The sequence below is a fragment of the Cyclopterus lumpus genome, chromosome 7 (genome assembly GCF_009769545.1).
Source record: "Cyclopterus lumpus isolate fCycLum1 chromosome 7, fCycLum1.pri, whole genome shotgun sequence".
NCBI classification, from domain to species: Eukaryota; Metazoa; Chordata; class Actinopteri; order Perciformes; family Cyclopteridae; genus Cyclopterus; species Cyclopterus lumpus.
The window spans coordinates 10,920,817-10,945,476 of NC_046972.1; the positions used below are offsets into that span (position 1 = coordinate 10,920,817).

The window sequence follows — 24,660 nt, forward strand, 5'->3', positions numbered from 1 at the left end:
GTGACCTGGTCCTGCCCTGGCTGTCCTAGTCAGAAAAGGGCCCCCGTAGACACTGATTGCAAGGCTATGAGTAGTCTCTCCCCTGTGCCCTCTCAGTGCAACTCTAATTAATAGCCAATTCATCTTCTCTGATCTGAGCCAGCACATGGAGTAATATATCGTTAGTTTGGCAAGCGAGCTATTAAAGTGTAATAACCAAGTACCAGCACTCGATTTGGAAGAGTAGCACATACTTAACCATGAAGTGGAAACAATTAATTTATTGGAGAATCTCCTGTAACCAATCATTTACTAGCACACACACTGTGATGCAAAAACCATCTCCTGTTGTGTATGGCACAAGTCAATGACATATTTTGGGCTCTGCGCCTGAAAACTCTTGCACGATGACCGGTTATGTAAGCCTCATCTAAGCACCACTGTCACACTTTCTGCCTGCATGAAAAAAAATAACTTAAAATGGTGATCTGCAAGGTAGGAAGTTCATTGCAAAAAGGACCCTACTCATTTACAGGTTACCTCATCACATTTACTAAGTATTTCTTCAAGGTGAAATACATTTCACTCTCAATGCTCTTAACGATCTAACACATTGAGGATATCCAAGTTTTAAAGGAAAGAGCCGTATTGCTGGGATTAATTAGGGGTTTGTTTCAATGATATAACTTGAAGCGTGAATGTATGTTGAATAATACTTCGTATTAAACTTTATTTTATGCCAAGCATCTAAAAATACAAAAATGTTAAAAAATAAATCACCACTGGGATAGTAAGGACCTTTCTATTACATTTAAATTCAATCAAAATTGTAAAAGTAAATAATTAAATTATGAAAATGACCAAAGAAATATGTAATATGTGTGGTTTTCTATTTACTTAGAAAAGCTAATAAGCCATCTCTGCCAATTCACAATTAATTTATACCAAAAAAGTTTTTTTTAAAACCTGTTGCTGAGATCCACAAAAAGCAACAATCAGACTGGTGCAAGGCAACTTGGTTTTTATTGTTCCCTGGCTGAAAAGCATGACATACGCAAATGTTATTGTTGTTGTCAGCTAGAATAAGCTGCTTGGAATTCTTTGTAAGTACAAATTCTGCCAAATAACAGGCGTCTACTGTAATTATATGCATGGCTTGATGCTACATAGAGGTTGGCAAGTCCCTATTGTCTCAACAAGGTAACTGGATAAAATAATCCATCTGTCACTTCTCAATAGTGACAACTAGCAAAGAGCAGTATTATGTTTTTTGAAGCTTTCCTACTATTATTGCGGTTGGATATTATGATTTATTGCGATTATTTTTGTTTACTTTTTTAACATCCGACCATGGGAAAAGGTTGAAGCAAACACTTTTACTTCTACTTTGAAAAGTCTCTAAACTTGTACAGAAAAAAGGTTTTAACTCTTAGGATGTAGTCATTGATGTCCTGAGGTCAAATGTATCCGCCATTGTAATTGTCAGAAATTATATATTTAATGGATTTATTTTTCTTCATTTAAACAAATATCACTACTAGAAACCAGAAGGAAGCTCTCAACAGTTGCTTTATGTGTCTTTACAAACTGACGGCAAGACCATGACAACAATTAATTCACAATTCAAAGTTTTCTGTATAGCATTAACTACTATTTTATTTCTGGAAGCGAACTGTGGGGGACTTTGGCAAAGCAGTCATATGCAGTACTGCCTTTTAACAACTGAATTACTACTGGGTAAGGAAAGCCAGCATACACTGACACACACATACAATTTACGACATATAGAATAGAGACATCTAATCGTGATCCAAAAGCCTAGCCAAATCATCAACAACAGCCGCATTGTTTGCTCACAAGGAAACTATCAAAATTGGAAAATTATATATGCTACACACTATGATTCACTCCACCAAATACAACTAATTTTATTTTGTCTTATCTCAGACAATTAAGGTACACAGTTACTTAGAAAAACAACCCACTGTGTCTGCTTCCTCAATCATGCACCTTAGAACAATAAACCCTTCCTTCAAACTTTTATAATTGCAAGAAAATACATAAGTCTCACTCTTGTGCTTTTGGCCTGCCTCTAAAGCAAAACCTTTAAAACCCATTATTCTTTTTGCAAGAACTAATGACGTTTTTTGTCTCTTCAGCTTAACACACTAATTGACAGTTTTTTTGGAGGATAGCCCAGATGGAAAAATAAGTACCCCCTTAAAGACCCAACTCCCTTGCTCATTCCTTAGCTTTAAGTCCCTTATTAATTAAACTTTCACCAAGTAAGGCATTTTTATTAAAAAGATAAAGTCTACTCTACCCTAAAACAGAACTAGCCTATTGTCTCTAAAACTAACATTTTATTTCTATAAATAAAAGAGACTTTTTATACCATAATTTGCAGCAGGGGGACAGGGACCACAGGACAGTAATTAGAGAGAGATTTTGATTCCAATTACACCAGAATTGGTCAGATTTAACCAATACCCTTTGCACCAACTGAATAAATACACTAAGACTGTTCATTTTAGCATGATAGGATATTATTTACTGTATAGCAAACAGAGGCAGCAGCATCAAGCTCAGGAGAGACTGAAGTGTAAATATGTGTTTTGCCAGTGTTTGTGTGTCTAGCCATACATCCTGCCACACTGTTGTTCAGACGGGAAATAAAGCTACAGCCAAATATTGACTGCAGTTTTATGATCAGTCACCCACTTGATCAATCAAATCCCCTCTTGTGTCATTAACTTTGCAACAATATTTGTCAATCAACATCATAAGACAGGGATTGTGTTGCTCCAATTAGGATGCCTTCTCCTAAATGTTGCTTTTATCAACAACACAAATCTGTGTAATGCTTATTATTGAAAAATATGCTTGTTTATAAAAATGATGACTTTGAGATTTGAACGAAAAATAAATGTTTGATAGAATTAATGGTATTCTTCCATTATTAACAAAACAAAATGTTCAGTGAATCTTTTGTATATGTGTTCTATAAAGATAATTGTATACAATCAGAAAAGAAAAATCTGGGGTAGTTTTTTTCCCTGGCCTACTGTGCTGATAGATGCTTTAATAATGAACATTTAATACTGTAAGGCAGAGCTGCTTTGGTGCTTCACAGTTCTCTAAATGTATTCAGCTGCTTTAACCACAAATCTAAAGTGAAAACAGAGAAACTGCCTTGGGGGATCATTGGAAAAGATCTCAAGGGACTATCTCTGGATGTGGGTATCTGTAAAGAAGGTGGAGGAGGTCAGATTACATCTACTCAAGTGCAACCTGTAGTGGGCGGGTCAAAACCATTGTTCTGTCGGTCTGTTATGGCGCTGAAATAAAAGCAAAGCTGAAACAGAGGACAGATACACACAGCGTTAAGGTGCATTAAGTTGCCAGAAAAGTAATGTATCATCCGAGGAGGATCATTATGCCACTTCCACAGTAACTGCTGTACAGCCAGCAAATCACAGACAATTAAGAAACCCTTTAAACTTACAAGTCAAGCATCACTTGTTGTGCTGTCCATAATGGGGTTTTATGGATATGAAGCAGTTCTGATGGCTGTATTGGACTTGTGATGAATGTTAAACTTTACATGAAATGTTGCCCGAGTAAGAATGGTGTTGAAAACTAAACAGATCATTTGGTGCTTTCAGTTTTTTAGAGAGAGAGAGAGAGAGAGAGAGAGAGAGGCTTTGGGAGCTGCAAGTTTGATCCAATTCTATCATTTCATGAGAATCACACTTTCTACTTATTCGGGGGGATAAACAATTCAGGCCTGTTCCCCAAATTTTTTGTGTCAGTTTTCTGTTTCCTGCTAACGAGATGTCACTAATATGTACTGGAATGCTGTGTGAATAAACAATTTGATGGGCCACGAAGAACTTAATGATGTATGCCAAATGTGGGGGGACAGCTTCTAAGCGCAGATTTTTGTAGACAAACATAGCTGTTGACAACATTTCCACACAGTTTGCCCTTTCTGTCAAGCTGAAAATCTAAAATTAAGAACAAAACGTTTCCAAGGTACCGCAACTGTTCACAAATCATGTCTTATTAGCATTTAGCCTCAATTGGTCAAATTGTAAGGACAGATAATGACGAAAATGCCACTTAGCTCGAGTGAAATAATAATTAAAAGAAAAACAGAATTCCTGCATGTATGCATTTGTAGAAAACAAACCTGGTTTCCTTTTAATGAATTAAAAAAAACATAAATCAAACATTGCATGTTGACCATTTACATAAATGCAGCTACCTATTGTGATGTGAATGTTGTTGTATTGTTCCTCCATGCACATAGCAGTTCATTCAAGCTTAATTCGTGCCAGTGTCTTCCTGTGAGCAGACTCCAGTCATCTTTAAACGGCTCCATTTAAAATGCAATTTGATTATCTGCCAAATTGCTACCAAGTCTCTCCCTCTGCAGCTTGGGGATGGGGGGGTAAAAAATTTAATTAGCATTTGTGCATAAAAGGGAGGTCTTTGTTTCATTTTGAACATGGCATCCCAGAATGACCACCACTTTCAAAGAGTCGTCACCCAAACGATTTCAAACTAATAGATCCAAAGGGAGAAGAGCAGTCCTGGCACGGAGGGGTGGGGGAATCACAGAGGTCTTCAGTGGCACTGAAAAAAACCCACAGGACATGGCATGTTTAAATAATCCAAAACTTTTCTTTAATCATAGTTTAGAAAATTGGCTGGGACCTTCAGCAGGAGACAGCTGCTCTGCCCCATAGCCATTTAATGAGATTCACTGAGGGTTTCCCTTAAAATATTTACGCTGTCCCATGGCACCGCAATATTGTCCTAGAATGGGGAGATAAGAGCCAAGGAGGTGTGTTGAAGTTCTCCTAATCAATTTGCTAATTACTGGAGCAGCTATAAGAAAGGAGAGAGGAGTCCCTTCTGGCAAGCTGTATTCTAATAAACGCTGAAAAATTTATTTACTCCCTTAGCCAAGAGGAATTCTGAAGTGGGATTACAACAAAGAGCTGATTGAGACAGAGCTGTGTTGTGGTTTAGGTCGCAGTAAAAGGATCAAGGAGAGGTCCCTAAACATAAAAGGATCTCGCAGGACCTGCACCTTTGCATCTGCTCAGGGAAGCGAGATGGCAGACTCGTACAGACTTGGCAAGAAAAGACCTGACTGCTATAACTACATATCAACAAATATTAATGAGACTTCTGCATAATAAAACATGTTATTGTGGGAGTTAATGCATATGTGTGCAGTATCCACACTGCATATCTAACTGAAACAAAAAAAATATGTATAATAATATGTACAGTATAGAAATACTGAGATAATAAGAGATCACTTTATTACTTACCATCGTATGAGCTATGGGGTGATATCCTACATGGAGCAGAGGCCAAGAGGCTCAGACATTATGCCAGACGTTAGGTTTGTGTGTTTGAAGCCACCCTTGTGCCCTCTGGCACCGGATGACCCTTCCCCCCGAACCTCTGGGACTGAGGGCAAGCCTGGACCTGTCATGTGACACAGCCCACATCTTCTTCAGGGTTGGGGGCAAAATATGCTGCACCTCTTCAGTGCCACGTTATCTATATGCCCACTACCCTCTCCAAGGCTTGTAGCCAATAGCATGTTGCCTGGATCAAGACAGGTCAAAGGTCAGCATAAACCGAGAGCCAGAAGGGCATGCCTATAAGCTAATCACGAGCCACAATGGCAGAAGTACAGTGAAGCACGGGGCAAGTTAGACCTTGGGGTCTTCTAGTGTCACCACATATCTGGCAGGAAATCTGTGTACTCTCAGGTTATGTTATTGAACATCATGTGTTCACATTTAATAATGTGTCTCTCTGTTGACTGAGAGCAGTCCAGGGAATTGCTATTTTCTCTTCTGTTGAAACACCAAAATATAACCAGTTTCCAGCTTTGGGTTTCGACAAGATTTGGGAGGTCAAAAAGTGTCATCTTCTTGGATTTGTCCCCGCCGCCCTCTGTGGTCAAACTACAATCTGTGTGTAACCAAAGGATTCCAGTTAGAAAGAATATCTTTACTGAGACTGGAGTTCATGAGACGACGAGAGTTGGTTTGTTAAGTTTTATATTAAATGTATCAATGTTGTTAAAAAACTTACTGCCAAATTAAATGACCTTATTTTTTTGTAAATTATCTTCCCATTTGCAATACTCCGCTACTGATTTAATTTCGTATTGAGTGATTCAAAACAAGTGTAGGAAGACAGTAAATCATCAAAAACATTTTCTTTTACTTTGGGCTATGCCCATTTGGAGAATTTGCAAACACCTTTAACCTTTTAAGCCCCATGGCGCCCAATTGGGCGCCTATTTACACATCATAGTTAGACTGTGTAAAATCTTACAAAAACATGAGCAAATATATTGATGTTATACATCAAATTAAACAAGAGAACTTGGGCTACAAGACTCAGTAAGCCATTTCCACACAACTCAAACACCAACTGAACGAATTATGAAAATATCATAAATCATCATTTTGTCAGGAGTCAGCCCACTCAGCACGTTTCCGGAACTAGCAACCCGTAGCTCGGTGCTATCAGAAAAAGCCAGATAGCAAAAAGCAAGAGGACTCCACACAGATTATAAATGTATTTTCAAAATCCTTCTGCACCAAAGCATCTCTGAGATATGAGCCAAAGAACACAGCAACATGAATCGATTTAGCGCTTGCAGTCACAAATGTTGCTTATTTTTCGCCTTTTTTTTTTTTAAATAAATTTTTCTTCTTCTAATCAACAAAGACTGCTATATTTGGATGTATTCAACACCATAAGCAATACAAAAGTGAAATATATGGTTTGGTACATACAAATTCAAATTGCCCAAATGCCCATTTCGCCTAATTTATCTGTACTAAAACCTCTCTAACTTTGTTCTGCTTTACTTTTTCAAAGTCAAACTTTGCAGAGAGACTGATCACATATTGTGCTCTGATATCTGATGTGCTTTTCTGTTTCTGTGCATCTTTCAAAGAGATAATCATCCTGAAAGTGCTTTTTTTCTTAGGCGAACCTGGAAATTCAACTTTTGCTGTCTTTCATCTTTATTCACTCTTAACCAGTAACATATATACTAATATGTACACATCTGAACAGAAGCCCACATGTGTTGCCTTTATTATAACACCAACATTATTCAAATAGCCTTTGTGGTTGCAGAGCTACACCCTTTTTAGTTTGGGTATGATATTTCGAGCAGAAACCTAGAAAATGGCTTGGGGCTTCAGATAATATCAATGACACTCCCCTTGGTGTTTTTGCCCTGATGCTAAATACGACAACAGGAAAACAAAAACAGACTTATTAGTATTTACGGTCCATTTCCATGTCAGTGTATTCATTTCTCCAATAAACTTGTTTCCCTCACTCCCATAGTCTCTCCAGTGTAACTGAGCGTGTGGATCGAAGAACAATCCCATTGAGAATTGAAGCAAAAACAAAAACACCAAAAAAAACTGTTGCTGTGACATTTGGTTCCCTCTCACCTCAACGCACGCCAGTCACAATGGACCGGTGTGTGGGGGATCTGTGTTCAGGTCACCATGGTGATGGCTCTCTGCCTCCCAAGGCTCCCTGGAGGGGGTTGGAGGAGTGGGGGGGATATATAATGGAGCAGGTTACCAACGAAAACGCAGTCGGATGAGGAGAATGGTGAAGAAGAGATGTTACTAAAAACATCTTCCATGTGTAACACAGCAACTTTTTCCGCCCAATCAGAGTTAAGTCCACTCCAAGAGCAGCTTTTAAACTCAACAATCTAACACAGAATAACTGACAGCACAGCAATCCAAAGAGACTGACGTGTTTTACTCCTTAACCTTTAAAAGGGCAAAAATACAGAACCAAATAGTTCAGGTTCATGAGCAAAGGTCTGAGAACATCTATCTCTGGGTAAATCATCCTTACATGACAGAAATGCACAGAGATGGCATTACACTGAGCTAGACAAAAGGGCACCCCCACTCTACAGCGCCAGCTCCAATTTCATTTGCTTATTTGACTGATGTCCCCCTCTTAGACAATTACGCAAACATATTCCCAAGAGGATCCCCAGAGTCTTCGTCAAAAGTCAAATACACCAGTAATATAAAATTGGAGATTAGGCCAGGAAACACATGATATTCTAAAAGTGAAGATGGTCAGTGGATCCAGAAAGTTGACCAACCAAAATGTCTGGTAACATGGCAAAGTGGCTCCAAGACCACTTTTCAAGAAGGTCAAAATATTTGATTGATAATTTGTCAACCCTTTAGAAGATACAGTTGATACAAATAGCCTGTACCGTGTGCAAAAACAAATATCTAAATCAACATTACATTGTTTATTGTTTGAGGAAATCTTCTAAAAAAAAACATTTGGATCACGATGAGTCTATAATGCGGTCATTAAGGGTAACCAGTAGCACATATTTGTCATTAGGAAACTCTGGCATACAACACACTCCCACATACTTTTCTCAGTTTGTTTCCTGTTAGTCTGTTCCATTGGCTCACACTGGAGGGAGAGCCAGAAAAATGGCTTTTCTATTTATTGAATTGACAAGTTTAAAATCGAGAATCAATTCTCAGAATCAGACCAAGATTCTGAATTTTAATTAAATTATGACACTATTACTGCTAATAAAAGAGTAAACATTCTTGAGCATTTATATTGAGGGGTTAATTTTGCTGGGGAAAATCCATTCTTTTGAAAGTTGTATATATTTGTGGACAGGGCAGAATTTATATCAATCACATTGGTAGCAGTCGACAGGACTCTAGTTTTAAAAAGACGCTCAAGTACCTTAGGTGCTTTACCTGCAATGTGTACATTTCAAAACAAAGCTTAAAATTGACCCCTAATGAGACAACGTGACAGCAAAAAACACTCACAGTACTAATTACTGGAAGTATGAAAATCACCGTCTGCTGTGGTTTCACTGTGGACTAAGATTAATGTGCCAGACATGTCTCACATCTGATTTGATTAATGCGCAGAAATTCTGCACAACACTGGACTGTAAGCTTGCTATAGTACATAAACACACACTGCATTGGATTTACATTTAAGCAACATGGTTTAACAACCACTACAAGTGGCTGGCAATTTGTCAAATGAGTTAATTGGTCACCAGTTCATCCAATTCATCTTAATGCTTGCTTTTGGACCACACCCAAAGAACAGTGAATTAGGCATGCACTGCAGCCAACAGTTACTTTGGGTACAAGACTGAATCCCTTGTGGCGATTGGTGCCAAAGTCAAAACTGTCCTATTTCTCTTTTAATCAAAGCTCGTATTCCTAAACCGTAAATTATTGTTAAATTCTGCTTCTGAATTATTATTACAGCCGTCATTAGCTATTATTATGGCCAAATACATCTGTTTTTAGTCTGATGCAGAACTGTTTACTCACTCACTGCCAGGTGGTGTAGGAACTACAGGCTGGGGGAAAAGGGCCTAACCTTTACACAGCGTCTAAACGTCCTCATTTTCTCCTTGAACATCTATCCTTAACTGTGCTCCTCTGGTCCCCTCCCTGTCCCAAAGTGGCCAGCTGGGAACGGTGCGCATGTGCTGACGTCCCTACTAACCTTGGCCAGTGTAAGGATTACCGTGCATTTACACTCAATGCTCCTTCTTTCCTTAAGACTTATTAAGAATGATAATGAGCTCGGAAAGGGGCAGCATGTCCCTTTCTCAACTCTGTGAAAGCTCTTCTCTGTCTGTCTTTCTCTCTGTTCAGTTGTCTTATACTCTCTCCCTCTATTCTTCCTCTCCACCTTTTCTGCAGTCTCTTTCTCTCTCCCCCCTGCCCTGCCCCCCCCCCCCCCCCCCCCCCCCCCCCCAGTCTATGCCTCTCTCCCCCCCCCCCCTGTATATGCCTCTCTCTCTGTCTCCATCATATTGAAAGGACCCAGGACAAATTACCAAAAAGGCCATTTTCATCTATGAACTGCAGGATTTAATCGATACTTATTTCATGCCTTCAAAATCAACCCTATATTACTGTTGTCTGTGTGATTTGTTTATTTTGCTCTGGAATATTCCCTCAGTCGAAGGGGGGAAATGCACGGGATGCAATTCACCTTGAACCTCCATTATATTGGATTTCTCTACTGGCTGATCAAGCATGCAAAAAGGACATTTCCTTAGCAGTAAAATAAAAAACAATAATGATGATTAAAAAAACATGTGTGCTATTTGTGCGGGTATAACAGTAGGTGTTAAAGGCAGTATATTTTTACTAGGCAAAACACTGTGGTTGTGGTAGTGTGAATTTGTATACAAAATCATTACACTGAGGGCAATTGATAAAGCTTATGAGCTGGGAAACAAAAGTAATGGCTCCTGAAGCCTGTCAAATGCCGCCTGGGATTACTGACGCTTATTTGACATCAAAGACCTGAGGTCCACAGCCAAGGTCAAACAGAATAGGAATACACATGGGTTTAATTCTACACACCCCTTGACAGATGCAGATGGGTACTTATGAGACATGAGGCATTTCACTGACTGATAGGGCTGCAGGAAATAAGAACGTTGGAGGCATCGCACACTGATTAACCACTGAGATTCTCAAATAGTCGAATGAGCCAGGAGCACAGCAACAATTCAAGTACCATTTTAGAGAGAGAAGGATAGAGAGAGACCCAATAAAAGGGCATAGAGAAACACACCCATAAACACTGAAATAAACAAACAAATTGCAATAAAAAGAGCAAAAATTGACAAAAAAAGCATCTCTGCTTTCTCGGCCCAGTAAATATACCGAGCACTACTTTTAACTCTGGTGACGATGAAAAATGACAACGGTATAGCGAGCAAGAGAGAGGTAGAGAAAGAAGGGCAGTATGTTAGACAGATGGATATTGCACTGTCTCATCAATGCTGAGAGATGAGAACCTGTGCAACCAGTCTGACAGTGAAGGCTGGCTGGTGTCCAGATAGAGATGGACCTTCGGACAGCGGACACATGCCGTCACATTCCAGAGTTACACAGGATGAAGAGCTGGAAACTGCTTCAACTGATCACTTTACAGCTCTCTTTGGACAGACGAAAGAGCATGTACAATGCCTCTGCAATGCACGGAGGTGAACTATTGTACCCTGTAGTGTCACCTGCTGTTGCTTATTATTTTTGGTGACCTCGTAAAATAAGAGACACCACGAAAGTAAACTTATCTTTAGTCTGGCTAATGCTTGTTATTCAAATCACACAAAATGCAAGATAATTTCATGTCTAAACATGTGTTTTTAAGCTCGCCGGTTTAAGTGTCAAGTGTGTGCTTGCTTTGCATGCATGAATACATCTGCAACAGTTAGGCTGCACAGCTGCTGCATTATGAGGCCATTATGGAAAATACCTCAAAAGAACACACTGTGACCATAATGCATCTTTTTACATTGTGCACGTCTTTAATCTACAACTAATTTGTGAGACAAAAGAAATCAAAGCACAAAAACGGTCAAATTGAAAAGAAAAAAATGTAATGTTTACCTCGTGTTGTAGTAGCAGTGGCATTTTTAATATAGAAGATGGCTTTCCATGAATGATCTGTTTAACCAAAGACAGAAGGGCGAGAGACAGAGAGAAAAAAAGGATAATTAATTACTTTTGTGAGCTATTGCACGGGAGAGACAATAAACCTGCCTGGTCGCCATGGATATGACATATTTGCTCTGAAAACAACACAATAATTAGCAAAGGAGAAAGATCCGGTGAGAATATGAGAACTCCGGGTTTAAAGTGCCAGTGATCTATTCCTGTCCTCATCTTCATCCCTGAGAATAATAACAAACACATTGGCAACACAGACATGTATAAATTCACAAGAGAACCAACAGTGACCTGTCACAAAAGCATGTTAAATTAAATCTCACATCAAAGCGGTGTTTTGAAGAGATCACAGCTCATCAAACGCGCAGGATACATAGAGTGTTCTTTAACAGATTGTTTGTTCTACAGATAGTAGAATCAGAAAAACCTGCCTTTCAGCTACTGAGAGCAGGAACATTATTTTACCAGTTGTGTCAGAAAGTGTGTGACGTCATGTTGGGCAAATAAGCAGGATTTCCAAAACGCATTAATAATAATGTGAAATCTATTCATGGCATTTATGCACACACATTTTGAGGAAGTCGTGCTTGTAGCAGGTTACACTGTGGGCCACTATCTGACACGATACAGCCCCAATACTACACACGCGAGATAAAGAAAAATATGTTTTCAAAAGTCATTTACAGACAATCTTCAACAGCAGAAGTTCCGCATTTCGGGCTTTGAATATTGATTGCATTTACAGTATAGTTCCTCTATTTACGGTAAATGATACTGTATGAGGGCTACTACCTGTTTACAAGCGAGCGAAGGAGTTTCACTAAGTTTTTCACGACAAAAAAAAACGCCAGTTTCGGCAAAAGAAGTCGCACTCAAAAGCCGCTCATTCTTGTCGCTTATTAAATTTTTTTTTATGTCAGCGGACAGTAATGAGCTCGACTGTAGATCTTGAGCCGCAGAACAAATAATAGAATATCGCACACCGGCCCTGTCCTTTCCCCGCTTCATATGCTGGGCAATGGGAGCAGATGCGTCCAACTCGCAGAGGGGACAAGTTGCTGTGTCAACTTTGCAGGGGGACGTTTGGTCGCCCGCAGAGTGCATCCGGTCTTTTGACGGGCTTTGAATTTGACCATCGGGGGAATTAACAAAGTTTTTTGGGGGGGGAGGCTGCTGGTCCCCCCTCGCCGGCGTTTTCAAAGCCACGGTCCGGGCTCACGAACGGACTGAGTCGCTCCAGACCTGCTGCTGTCGCCGCAGCCGCCGCCGCCGCCGCCACCGCCGCACCGGGGCTGCGACTCACACCGTGTTGACCGACAAGTCCACACGTCAAGTCTCTGTCCTTCAGTGTCATGTTTGTATTTTTAAAACTGCTGTTTAAAACTGCTTCAAAGGGCTCGTTTTCGGTGCCAGTGCCTGCGGCGAGCCACACTTTTGCTGCCGCTTTGAGCAGAGAGCGGTGTGTTTTGAAGGGAGCGCGTAGTTGAGAGGAAAAGCAAAACTCTTACCTGAGGTATACGTCGTTGTCTTTCGGTGACTTCACACCAAAAGGGACGTGTTTGTTTACGGTGGATATCGTGGGCGCTTTCATTCATAAAGTTGCCACATGTTTTTTTTTCTTCAGTTTTTCGGGTTTTATTTTAGCATTTTCTAATTTTCTGACAGGGCGAGTCGCCCGGAAGATCTGCCCTGGAGACCGGCTCCAAGTGGGAAGAGGAGTCGTTAATTGAATTGCTCGGTTGTCAGGTGTTGCTTAGAAAACCAGGCATGGAGTTCAGTTGTGGCGTCTGAAGCTGACAGCTTGACGAAACAATTTACTCGTTCACTATGTTTTATATGAGTGTGTGTTTTTAATTAATAAAGAGAAGCATATTTTGATCTTTTAATAAATTGCCACAAGCAAATTAAGTAGTTATTGCTCGGGGCATGGTCTGTTGTCAAGGCCAACTTCATCCAAGTCAAGTCCAGGTCCAGAGTCTGAGTCCAAAATATTGCTTTAACAATGCCAATTTATTTACATTTTGGAGTTGAGTTAATGTTAAATTGTTTTTGTAAAACAAAAAACATTCCACCTCTTGGGGTCATCAAAAAGATCTGTGAACACGACAGTGACACAGTTAGCAACCAGTTGCCTATTTGCTCACTCAGCCGACATGGAGCAACACTAGCATTGTATGAATTAAATCTCTCCTTTTAGCTCTATTTTGGTCTCCACCAGGTCCTGAGGCAAATATCCAACTGTTCAGCAGCTAGAACCCTCCGAACTGTGGTTTTGTGGGTTCTTTACTTTCTTTTTTTATGCTCTGAATTTCAGTTCAACACCTTTAACATGATTATTTTAGTGGCATAATTGACATAATGTTGCATGTCGAAGTGTCCATGAGCAAGACACTGAACCCCCAGTTGCTTCCCGGGCGCTTCACTGCAGCCCCACTGCTCCTTAATAACTAAGGATGGGTCAAATGCAGTGAAGAATTTCCCTACGGGGATAAATAAAAGTGTACATTTCTTTCTTTAAAACATGTTTCACAAGGATTGCACTGTATACTTGTGGTTTAAGTTTCACAATCGACCATTATTTTAAGTGTTTTCTCGAGTCCATTTAAAGTTTACCTTTCTATTGACAGAGCACTAATGTCACTTCCTTTCTTTATTTTCCTTCTTACCTTTCCTACCAACTACCATACATCAATAATTTAGTGTAAAATATTCTAGGCATGAGACTCCTTGAAGGTATCCCAGGAGCAAACCCCATAGGAATAGTGAGGCTGTGATAATGTATTTTAAACTTGAACTTTCCTTATCTAAATTCTGCAGTCTTGCGAACTATTGACAAACAGATTATTGCCAATTAGCAGTTTTGTGATGTGTCCTGTTGTACATAATAAAGAATCGAGAGGATCGATAGCAAAGTAAACTAACAAGGTAGATAGTGCTTTAATCTTTAATCTAATCTTCCGGTCTGGTTTAGGATTCCAGGATTGTGACATACATTTGGGATATTTGTTAATTGATTTGGCATATTACAATCACATCACCATCTCATCCGAATTTTAGAAACACATCCAACATTCCCTTTTTTGCAGCATGTGAACCCAAAGAATATCACAGAAAATGTAAGATTTGCTGATTAATATAGAATAATATTATAATAAGTAACTTTACTTGCTTTTTTAAAGGAATCAAAGGTTTTTAATGGCATTTCAAATTCTCTCTATGAATGAATAGCCTTTAACAGCTGCCATTATTAGATTTCAGACTCGTCTCTTATATCTGTGGCTGTGTATTGTTATAAAGTACATATTTTACAGCCAATGTTTTACACCAATTTCCCTCCCACTTCAAACATTAACATGGTGAGTTACTCAAATACGTTCATGCTTTCTATATCGTTGAGAATGTCAGAATTTTAAAAAAAGGGAATGTGTTATATATACTAGTCTTAATCAAACCCCCACGGTCACTGCAGAGGTCCCAGCATCCCATCCATCAGTGGGTTCCTCCTGATGTTGCAATACTGTGATACAGAATAATAAAGAAGTAAGAAAGACCAGAAAATCAATAGATTATTCTGCAGATCACTTGATTCAGTAATGATCCAGTCCATTTATCGCCAGCCCTTGATTCATAAGGCCTGCTCTCAAGGGCGGACCCACCCCACCTCTGCCCTGCTGACTCCTTCACCATTGGTACTACTAATTATAAAACATTAAAAGCTAATCACATGGCAGTCCAAGGTTAGAAAAGACATGCAGTTTGGTTAAACTAGAGGGTTCATTTCATCCTGAGAGCATATACATAGCTTTGAGTCAAGCTTTTAGTCAGATTTATACAGACATTTATAATAAAATGAGGTATCATAAAACACAAGAAACTGATGATGAATAGCAACACATGATTATGTTAATTAGCTCTGTTGCTAAACACACTATCTTTGGGAATATATATATAGTGTTAAGTATGTGATTTATCTTGTTACCATGCAAGCTGGTCACCAAAACAATCAAGACAACCAAACTATGATGAAAGTACATATGAGAGTCTGTGTGTCATAACCTCCAGCAGCTGTTGGTCAAGAAATAGAATACACGCAACTGTTCCTAACCACAATATCTCAATTGTCTATTGCTACACACACAAAAAGTCAAAATATTGCTTTGGAGTTTTTAGAAGAAACCTGTGGTTTTCAGCCATTGTGCCCGTAGAGTTGTCCAGGTGTGCTGTGACAACAGACACACACACACACACACACACACACACACACACACACACACAAATAAAGTACATTTATGCAAGTAGATAATTTTTAGTAGCCCAAAATGAACTGTCATTGCAGCTGCTCTCGCCGGCACATGCTCTCATGCGATAATATATCCTCTCATATTCTCCTTGTCACCTGTTCAACACTTGCCTTTTTGCACAGATTTCTGAAATAGCTCGAGGAGCAGCTGCTGTAATACAGTGGTTTGAAATAGTCAAACCTACCAGTTTTTAAAAAAACAGAAAAAGGCTGACAGAGTTGGCTAGAAGCTGCGTGTGTGTCACACCAGCCCAAATACCTGTTTTATTTTCATCAAAACAAGCTCAGGTTTCAAAGAAAGTTATACTGTATTTATAGGCCACAAGAACACAGTTAAATATGGGCGTGACATTTTGAAAAGTTTTAGTTGAACAGCGTTGCGTGTGGATTTTTTTCTTCATGGCATAACAAGTTGGAAAAACAGTGGTCAAATATGGCTGTTGAGTGTAGTACAAAACAGTGAAATCACTGTGAACATGGACAATTTTTCTGGCCCAAATGAACATTTTGATCAATGAAGAAGACATATTCCCCCGCCACGAAGCCTCCAAGCCGTTCACCTGCAAGAGCCTCATCAAGGTCGACTTATTTTCAGTCACATTGCATGAGGGGGCAGATGAACTGGCATTCACCTTAATTAAATAAAGGCATGTACAAATGTCCTTTAGCAGGTGGCTGTCTTATAGAAGTTAACGGTGGTGGCAGCTGCCTATGTATGGTAAACAGGGAGCATTTTTGAAAAGTGATGGTGGCTGGTGAGGGAGGAGGGGGGTGAGGGGAGGATTGGACAGCTGTCGCCATACCCACCTCTCACTGTGCTGACTTAGAGCTATTGCTCGATCAAGCCTTTGTATATATTTTTCCAGTGCATTTCAACACTGTGTGCACCTAGTGTTTGAGGACTCACAGAGACACATTTGGTGCGACAGATGTAGGCAGCACATGAGCAGCAGAGGGCAAGAGCTGAAATGCCTCGGCCATTGGACTCCTCTTTCGGTCAAACCTACGGGATGAATTTCTCATGTCCTCAAAGGAAACAGGGTTGTGAAAATATGACGTTGCAAAGAAGATATTGTTTAAAGTCTGTATGAATCTGGTTGTTTGTCTCCTAATCCCAGGGCAATATGTTTTCTCCATCTAAGCTATTTGTGTGTTTAGGCAGTGGACAATGAGAGGTAGGTGGCGACTTCCTCAATCACTTCCAACAGGAAATTAAGTTGTGGGTCCTTCGTGAAAACTGCAGTATCGCACCAATCTTAACTTTCCTCAAAACAAACTCTACATTTGGAGGTTAGATATTAGTTGATCCTGAATAGTAAATTGAAATGTACTTAATGTGCTCAAAGGTTAGTGTGAAATGATCTGTGAGCTGTCGCTTCAAAAAAAGGAAAAGAAAAGAAATTACAGAACCTGTGTTCTTCACTGAAAACAAACGCCATCTGCAACATGCTGGTCACCGTACCATATGGCGATGATAAGATGCTCAGGTAAAATCTAATTTTAATAAATTCCTAATCAGCTTGGAGGGACACTGAAACAAGATAGTTAATAGAAATGTGTAGAGTCAGCAAGGTCTTTCACAGCTGTGGTCTTTAATAAGATTTGAGAGGCATACAACAACATTGCAGTCAATGTCATGTTGAGCTGCTCCCTCTGTCTGTAACTCCAACAGAGGGAGAAAGGAACAGACAAATAAGGGAGGCGAGGGGAGGAAAACATGGTCATCTGTTTCAAAAGAGCTGAAATCTGATCTCTGGGGGGAGAGGCGTAGTCGGAGGTACTATATAGTACACATCATCTCCCCCTGATCATTCATGCTTTCTAATTACAGAAGGTGAGGAGGGCCATAATTTTATCGTATTTGTTTTGCATCACTGCAAAAATAGAAAATGAGGGCTCGCCAAGCTGCACCAATTTACTTCATTTCGACCTTGATTAAAAGAAAATTAATTGCCACATCTCTCATTATGTTGCAGGCTGCATTTGATGACGCGAATGGAAAAACTAAAAAATAAGATGCGAAGGCTCAGAGGGAGTGTGAGCTCGACCTGGATGTTCAATGAACGAAGCCATCTCAAGAAACTGTCAGACGTTGGAGTTCTGTTGCCCAAGATTCTGGATTAAGGACATTGTGAAGCGTCGATTGTTTTTCTCAGTATTTGTTGATTTAATGGAACATTTCAAGACCATAGGTTTGATGTTTTTACTTTTTTACTATCACTTTTAAGACCTGGGTGGTGAAACAGCAAAACAAGTCATATCATGTAGTTGTCATAGAAAAGGTGCCCCTTGAAAACAATCACAAACCAAACATTTATGTCCTATTTCCATCCCTCAAGCCCCTGCGTCTCCTCCCCTCCCTAAAGCACCATATGTCTCAGTAGATCAACATCAGAAGTTTTCAGTAACCATGGTGTATGATTACATGAGAATTTCTCTCAGAGAAGGCCTCCAGGAGGAGTAAAATGCTAAATGCTATTTTTGAAATGAAATTCTCCTTCATGTGGCTGCACCTGTTTCCCTGGGAGAGTAAACAGAGCCGACGCCTGATAGAGTGGGCCTCCCCCTGACACACACCTAATTCTAAAATATTTATTAGCTTTTGACACTCTTTAAAGTCACCGTCTGGGACAAAGGGTACCCTATTCCTCTTGCACTTGGTTGGCTACGCGTATTCCTCTCCCCTCGTCACTGTGCTGCTTCAGCTGCTTATCTGTGACGGCGGTGACACAAACATGCAATGCAGCGAGCTCGAGTACGCACTGGTGCTGACCTCACGCAGGTCGAACTGACAGATCTCCACATTTGGGCCTGAAGTCAATGGTACCGTCGTTGTGAACTTGTGCGTGTGAATTTTTCCCACTCAGCTGAGTATTTGTAAGTGAGCGTGAGCATTTAGGGGAGTGTGCGTCCTTACTTGCGAGCAGGTGCGTGCGGGGAGGGATCATTATTTGGCATGCCTTGTCAAGCCATCATGAAGGCAATGGGGACATTTTAATAATTGATTGAAATAATGTAAAGTAATCCAGCCAGCTTTCATTCTTGGCTTACCTGCTCCTAATTCTAAGACTGCTCTCAGTTGACAGCGGACAGGGGGGGACATTTAAGGACATGGGAGTGACATGGAGGATCACATTTTATCCACCATTACCCATCGTCTCTTATTTCTCCACCGCTCATACCAACGATGTTGTGGTGAATAAAAAAAGGTGTTTTGGATCCCCTGTCGGCACTCATCGTGAGGCACGCAGTCACAGATATAGTCAAAAAAAGAAGCTGTCAGGAAACATCCAGCACTCTGCTGCAACTTCATCTGACGCGTACGATGAATTCATGTCCAAGTCATTTCCAGTATGTTCACTTGAAAGAAAGGAGGTAAAAATGTCGGAAAACTAGTTTTAGGGGAGGTTCTCTCCTAAACATCCTCCTAATTCTTACTGCACACCAAGCCGGAACATAAATCTTTTTTTATTTCATTGAAGTATGGCGCAACATATGCTAAGACTGCATGAGAAATGTAAACTTGTGATAGGAAAGACCGTAACTGATAACCTTTAGTAGTCTGAAGAGTAAAGCACATCAGTTACGCATGACTGAGCGTCTTTGCTTAGACTGTATTTGAGCAATCAGCTTAGACTCTGTCACTCTGTTTGTCTCACACTGTGATAAAGTTTTATGATTGACCATAATTATTCCCTCGGGGGCTATAACAGGGCTCCCTTAAAAATTCAATCTTCAACTTTCTCTGCTTGTATCGAAATGAAAGCATGAGAAATGTCTGAAAAAATGCTTCACATTTTTGTGGGGTGTTTTTTTGGTGTGGTTTCTTAATAACCTCTCCAGGTTATTGGAGTTACACCAGGTGTCATTAACAGAAGCATGCAGAAACACCTGCGCTCCACTTAACGCCTGGCACGTGCTAGTCTGTTTGTTCCTACTGTTGATTACAAATTGCACAACTGCAGTCATTGTTTATCATTTTGTCAAAGGTCCATTTTGGGGGAAATACTGTTCATCTGTGGTCTCTGTATGCATGCTTGCCCTGCAAGTGTTACATCCCATGCTGCGTGTTGGTTACTCTTCCCCAAATGCGGTTCTATTCTAAGTTTGAATGATGTTTTTAAACCACCCTTTAGTTTTCCCGAGCCTGTTTACACCTTGAGCAACATAGATCAGTTTCAACAGTAAATAGATGCTTGCTTAAGTTTCCTGGCAGGCTCCGCAATCCCCCTCCTACTGTATTTGTTGAGACACCATGTTTTCAGTGTGTCATGCCGGGTGCTGTCGGGCACACTATATCACCTGATATGGCGTTTATCCTTGAAAGCTTCATTGAATGCCTGAAACTCCCTTAGCAGTGAAATAACCTGACAAGTCTGTCCTCACTACAGCTGCTGTTGTGTCGTCGTTTAAACACTTTGCCATTTGTAAATCGCTTCAAATGTGGATTCAGAAAGGGTGTCGAAGGGATAACGTATATTATTTTTTAATAATTTCGAGCGTAGAAAGGCAAGGTTTTCTTTATGATGAGGCAGTACGGCGGGTTGTCCTCCCTCCTCACTTACCAAACCGCCCACTGAAAGTGTTCAGTTTTAGGGACACAGGGGTCACACCTGTTGTGGAACTTGATAGAAGGCTTATTTATAAAACTTTCCTCCTTCAAAGAAAACGCTTCCACATAAAGAGCGAGGGGGGGGGGGGGGGGGGGGGGGGGGGGGGGGGGGGGGGGGCGGGGGGGGGGTTCAGCTGAAATGCTTGTTTATGAACACAGCAGCAACTGCAATCCATACAGCTCTGAAATGAGGAAATTAACAAGCCATCTGATCTGGGGACTTGATTTAGGTCGAAGGACAAAATAAATCAAAATCATCTCCGAGCAGAAACAAATCTCAATGTGTCATTTATAGTGTCATTTTCATTACATATTGAAAAAGAAATAGACTGCTATCGATGAAGTTAAAAGACGTGTTTGTCAAAGCTCTGTGTTTTGTCTCTTTGAAAGCGTTAAGACTGTGTGGCTCGTCTGTGTTTTCTGGCAGCGTTGCGCTCTCACCGCAACTGTCGCGAAAACACTCTTGTAAATCACGTCACATTGTGTATTCTGAGCGACCTTCACTGAGTCTTTGTGGTATTTGAAAACTAAAACACGACACGAGGACAGCCTCTGTTAAACGCTCTGCTTTGCTCCCAAAAAAGGCAAGAGTCAGGATCGGGTCCAGAGGGGAGCGTCTTAATATATTGCCTAAATTTAGGTGCTGAGTTTATGGCCAGAAGATGTCTGGGTGGGCTCATGTGACGGATGAAAAGTTCAGAAAATGCTGAGTGGATTTGAAGCAGAAGAGGGAATACATTATGGCTGTGGGGCAGAGCCCGGAGCAACTGATTGCAAGACAGGTGCTGCTTGACACGGTTCAGATGTGCCTTTCTTGAAATGTGACATTTCCATGATTTTTTAATGGTTGGGAAACATTTTTGTGTTTATCACTAATGACTGGCGGCCCACGGTGTATCACAGAATATGAGTGTAGATAAGTAGTTTTTAACCAGACATCTGACCTTGAAATCTAGATTGGACGTTTTCCCTCATGTCTTTAGTGAAATGTTTACATCTAACGAAACAGACAGATATAAAATGAATGCAGTATCAGAGAGGGGTCTCATGCAGTATAATTTGCAGGAATCTGCTTCATGTTGTGCAGGGGGAGGGCTCTATTAGAAGGATCATCATATTCTGCTGAGCCCCTCTCTCCGTGCCGTGTAATGCAATGTTGTTCCTTTAACATTTAGCAGGGTTCAAGTCATTTTGCACTGGTCAGGAGATTTTAAGGACCCGATTGCACACAAGTAAGCAGATACTGCACACTTTATTATAGACATCTGGGTATAATATTAGTCATCTCTGCCAATACCAGCAAACCTAACAGGCAAAACATGTGACAAGGCGCAATACCAGACAAATCGATGGCACAAAACAGATTGCATTGCAGAGATTCCCTTTGCTGACAGGCCATGGGATAGTTTTGGCTTTTAAAAAATAGCGACATCTTTAAGGTGACCTCTGGAGTGCTTCTTATAAAATTACAAGAGACAGAAATCCATTTGCAACTGTGCTATAACTCTGAGATTACATTGTTACTTTAGAGCCTCGGTGCAAATTAATTTGAGGTTCATTTCATGTATTATATAAATGGATGGTGGTGGGAAAATTAAATCCCAGTATTGCACATTTCTATATATGGTTTTATTTCTGCGGAGGGTGTTTTGGATCACTGTGCTTGCCATTGAATTGGCCAGCAGGCAAGGTTCCAGCAGATTTAACTCTTTTATAGCTACAGCTGTCAAGAGGGGACAAGGACAAAACAATTCTAGATGCATTGCCATAACTAAAAGTAGGGCTTTAACATATGCATATGTACACGTCAGTGACTAATAGCTGCCACGAATATAAATAACCTCAGGCCATGTTTGTGACTTAAATATGTTTTTTTATCTGTATTTCAAAAAAATATTTCGATTTTTAAATTCAAGTGTCAAAAATCCAAAGTGAGATGTTTCTCGTTGTCCGGCAGTGTTGAAGCTGAAGTGCATCTGCATTTTCAAAATGTGCAAGCTCACCTGGCAGTGAGCTCCACTGAACTCTCATGATGATTTAAGATCCATGTACTCAGACTGGACTGCAGCATTGTAAAAGAAAAAGTTGTATTATTGCACTACTTTGCTTTAGACTTTTATTCCCAGCTATTAATCATGTTGTAAATGCAGGTTGTCAAAGTGGATAAACTTACAATCCTTTAAAAGCACAGCAAGTAAAGCTACCACCAGCTTTGGTGCAGATCTAATTATACCCGAAGAATGTGAGCAGGGCAACCTTTCAGGACGACTTGTGTTTTTAGCATTTAAAAACATTGTGGAAAAAAAGACTAGAGTGAACAAAATTGGCCAATGTCTTTTTAAATACCCCATTCCCTACTGCACGTATATGTATCTATAGCTTCACACATTATTAAGTTGGTCACTTGAGGTGTAGTATCCACCTTGAGGTGTAGTATTCAAAGTGAGTTGAGTTTCCACCGTTACTTTATTCACTTTGGAGACGAAATGCCACCGTTTACCCTCGCCAGGGCATGTCTGAGTGTTGCTGCCCTTCAGGCCTGAAAGAGTTACAGGAGCAGTTACCTGTAAAGTAGTACACTCTATGGCTGGGCACAAGCACCCTTTCACACCAGCGGCTTCCCACACATATGGAAGAGAGTGCACAGCGTGTCAATGGGGCAGCCCTGTCAGGTATGAATATCGGAGCATCTCATATACCCTATCTAGGGGACCTTGGAGCCATGTGTCGACATGCGTCGCACTGTTAGCTACATCGCCTGGTCATATTGGGGACAGGAAAGAAGTGGCGGAACAGAAGCACTCCAGATGTTCTTCATCAGTGGGCCACAGGGGAGTCTGTTACCACAACACCTGGCTCATTCTGCCTCTGAGCTCGGAGGCAGAGCGGTGATGCTCTGCCTCAGTCTGGCTATCTGACTGAAAAGAGGACGGCTCAAGGGTAGTACGGGATCCACTGTTCACATGGACTGTGTCATGTAAACTCCTCCACGGAAACTTTAACAACAATCATGTTGTATTTATCCTGAATATTGGATGCACGATACATACAGGTCTGAACATATGCACATAAACATGTGTAAAGTCACACAAAGCCTCAACTGCATTTATAACTACTCCAGTTTTTACATTAAGTTCTTGATAAAGAAAGTCAACCATCCTTACTTATTATGATTTATGAAATATATGTGTGGAATGAATATCTAAAGTTAATACCCTGCAAAAAATGAGTGAATGACTTAATGGCTAAATAAATGTATTATGTGAAGGCATTAAAGCACCGAATCAGGAGTATACAGTTTAATGCAACTTATCCTGCCTCTATCCCACTGGGGTGTAAACGCATTGTATACTACACCTCAAATATGTTCTAAATAAACTGAGATTATTTCTTGAGTGTATTTTGCAGATTTGCAGCTACAACTGCCAACTCGCAGGTGTCCGATTGGAGTTTTCACGCTGAAGAAAAAGCCGTTTTGTTTTTCATTATGGCGGTGGGAGAGCAGGGAACGTGAAGAGGGCAGCGGCCCAGGTGAAAAACGACAGATGCCACGCTCAATAATACCAATGTTAAAATCTCCTTGACCTGCAGGTCATCAAATAGCAACCCCAATTCGTTTCATATTTTCCTTGCTGGATCAATGGTAGCATAAATTTGGGGCTCAATGACAAGAATAATTTAAAACCGATCTATAAACGATAGAATGCTATTCCCTATGGTCACAGATGCATAACAATTGTCTAGATTGACAGGATGAAGCTCCTAAAGGGTTGCCAAGGATTCGGACACATATGAATGTAACCACAACAACGAAAATACAAAATACACATTCTATAATTTAAGGCTTGTGTGTGTGCATAAACACACCTTGCCCTGTTTGGTGTGCTTTTATCTGGTGAGTTCAAGAACATATTGAGATATTGATCTTTTCTGAATTTCTTGGACTTTTCTGCTCTGATCAGCAAAGATAGGAAGGACAAATTGTTTAACATACCTGAATAAATAATAATGTCAATGCTGAACCCCCACCCTCCTTACTTAAGCCAAATGAGTCTGACTTTGACCACCTCCAGGGAATAAAAGAAAAGACATAAATGTATGTGCAATGTAAATATTTAATAATGAGATTCAGAATATCTGCTGTTGTTAAAAATGCAAACATTTTAATATTTGCTATTCTATATTTCTAATTGTTGTGAAGTTAT

At 40.3% G+C, this 24,660-nt stretch overlaps 1 long non-coding RNA gene across 2 annotated transcripts in view; it reads right to left on the reverse strand.

The window, feature by feature from the left end:
• LOC117733581 overlaps positions 1-13,226 on the reverse strand; it is a 32,771-nt gene extending 19,545 nt beyond the window's left edge. Inside the window, exons 1-3 of one of the 2 annotated variants that reach the window (XR_004609751.1) lie at positions 13,052-13,226; positions 11,484-11,540; positions 4,167-4,617 (exon numbers count right to left, since the gene is read on the reverse strand). This is a non-coding gene — a long non-coding RNA (uncharacterized LOC117733581). Of the gene's footprint in view, positions 1-4,166; positions 4,618-11,483; positions 11,541-13,051 lie in introns of those variants that run through there. The other variant, XR_004609752.1, reaches the window with a different exon arrangement.
• Between the last annotated feature and the right edge of the window lie 11,434 nt (positions 13,227-24,660).